This window comes from Pteropus alecto, unplaced genomic scaffold (genome assembly GCF_000325575.1).
Source record: "Pteropus alecto unplaced genomic scaffold, ASM32557v1 scaffold11, whole genome shotgun sequence".
Lineage (NCBI taxonomy): Eukaryota > Metazoa > Chordata > Mammalia > Chiroptera > Pteropodidae > Pteropus > Pteropus alecto.
This window is the reverse complement of record NW_006431956.1, coordinates 192,665-195,378: the sequence shown is the minus strand read 5'-3', so window position 1 is coordinate 195,378 and position 2,714 is coordinate 192,665. Positions and strand designations below refer to the sequence as shown.

Sequence of the window (2,714 nt, the reverse complement as noted above, 5' to 3'; positions counted from 1 at the left end):
TTGGTGTCAGCAGAGAACCGCTCAGCTGTCAATAGCTGCCCGCAGGCGAACGCATCTGTGAAAGCGGCTTCAGAAAAACGACAGCAGGAAGCTAAGCGGAAAGAACCAGGTACCCCGGGAATTAATCGGGGGAGCACCCCTGTCCCTGCCCCAGCTACACCTGCCCACAAGCTGAGAGAGGCTTGTAAACCACGCGATGGGAGGCGGACGGGAACAATAATAGGATTTCCCGGCACTGTAAAATCTGCCAAGGAATTCTATCTGGCTTTTACAATCTCTACATCTCGGCCCCACATCAGATTTTATTAACTGCCGACCCAAACTCCAGGATCCTCCTGTTGAGAACACTCTCAACCAACGGATCTGCGAGTCTGCCAGTTCAGTAAGAGAAATTCGTTCGGTTTGATCAGACTGCAAGATTCTTTTACGCCCGGATGCTGTATACATCAGAGATCTCTAAGTTCTTGCAACTGAAGGGAATTTCCTTGTCAGAAAATTAAGTTCAGAGGTCACTTCCTGACGGTCCAGCTGCTCTGTACAATGAGGTTAATATACCACATGCTTCATGTTTTTCTCTCCGCACTGGGAAAATAACAGCCCATAGTTTGCCTCGAACTGCAAGTCTGTTTGTTCTTTTGGCCATGTGAAGCTGTTTCTGGAACTTTCAGTGTGAGAACGATAAAGTCAAGGGTGGGAAATACCAATTTCTAATAAGTCACTGGCCCTAGACTATGAGTTGGGTAGTCTCACAAATAATCATCCAGTGTCATATAAAAACAAGCAAGCAAACCGGTACGACACAGCTGTTCACGGTCCAGGTTAGGTATCGCCTGGAAAAACTGCTTCTTAATCACCAGCCGTAGTTTCTGCCTGTCTAGGAGGCTGGAATGAGGAAAACGGGCCAGAATTTTTTTTTTCTTTTTCTTTTTTAGGCGAGGCAATCCTTGGTTGACCTCACAGATTGCAAGGACCTTGTCAGCTTACAATGCCTCGTTTTTTAATTTTTACATCTTCAGCACCTGATCTTCCTAGGTGGTCTCCCATCCAAGTGCTAACCAGGTCTGACCCTGCTTAGCTTCCGAGATTAGACGGGATCAAGGGCATTCAGGGTGGCATGGCCGTAGACCGGGAATTTTTAATAAACACTTAATTATGCAAACCTCTTCCTTATATCACATATATACAGTGTAAGATCTCATTATAATATGTTAATATTCTAAGATCTCATTATGAAGCTCAGCCAAATATTTTTTTGTCATTCATATGATAACAAGACAAATCTGACATTCATTATATTATAATGGCCCCTTTTTAAATGCAAAACCAGAATTGACAGGTTTTGAGCATTGCCTTAAATTATTTTAGGATCAATGTACTTCTTTTCCGGAACCTAACAAAAAAAAAAGGAAGGATGTAAGACCCACAGAGTCTCTTTGTCAATAGATTGCATGAGCTTCTATTTCAGGTTTTTATTAGAGAATAGGGGAAAAATACAGTCTCTTGGTGCCTCATTAAGCCAAGAGTGTCAGTTGGATGTCATCTTTGTACTTGTCTCAAATTAAATCATTAAGTCCTATGACCCATAACTGGGGTTAATGGCATCAAATGGAGACAGATGTCCCTTCCCCAGCACACACTTCCTATGAGCCATCACCTGGTCCTCTTCATAAGGCTGAGCCATGAGTGTGGGCAAACCCCTGTGCCCACCCTTCGGCTGAAGGCCGGCTCGTGGGAGGGAGTGAAGGGCAGCTCTCCCCGGTGAGGGTAAGCATAGGGCCAACATGTGAAAGTTACAACCCTGCCTTGTACGGGCACCACTGAACGAACTAATGAAGCGAACCTCTGTTTCCTGCTACCCTGAAATGTCCTTCTCAGAGAAACCCCTAGTGAGTTGGTAAGGAAGATTTCTAATTTTGCCAAATCCTAAAATAGTGAATCTGTAAATCCACTTAAAGTATTATTGTAGTATGACAGTGAACTGTCGTTTGGCTAAGTAGAGTAAGAACACTGTCATGCTGAGCGTACCCCATGGGCAGCTCCCCCATGTGTCAGGCACCGTCTTCATCAACTCGTTTCTGAAGTATTTTGCTTTTATCTCACAGAGCAGCATTCACTCACTCTATCCATGACCAAACACCAACACCATTGTCATCTTTGAGCCTTAGATGTTAAAAAGGCAAAATACTGATACTGGGGATGTTTAAAGAAATATGGTTTATGCAGAGAAAATTATTCGAAATATTAAATTCTCTCTAATATTTACATTTATAAATAATCTATAATCCTATTTCTAGCTAATTTCATTCAGGTGTAACTGTACTCACTAATTATTACTACTCAGCACTTTTAAATTAGGTGGATTCATTATTTTTTTTCTAGCAATAATTATTCATGTGGCATTCATAGAGAAGTTCGTTCTACTGGGATTCATCAATTTACGTAGGATGTTCTCGAGTCTTCAGGCAAGAACTTAATTGTTTCATTTCCAACTTTTAAAAGTGAGATTCGTGTGTAGTTCATAATGTAATTAGTACAATGTCTGAAAGATGTCAGAAACTACCACAGTCTTTTGAAAGATGGTAAGTTACTTTTTTTGAAGAATGGGTTAAGACGTGGTAGGAAACAAAATGCTCATTTAGCTTCAAATTCTACTCAAAATCCACAAAGCCTGGAGCTTCAACATTAAATAATAATTTTATTGCTTTACCTAAATC

At 41.4% G+C, this 2,714-nt stretch overlaps 1 pseudogene; it reads right to left on the bottom strand.

Moving 5' to 3' along the window:
• Positions 1 to 1,007: 1,007 nt before the first annotated feature.
• LOC112475675 lies at positions 1,008 to 1,126 on the bottom strand (annotated as a pseudogene).
• Between the last annotated feature and the right edge of the window lie 1,588 nt (positions 1,127 to 2,714).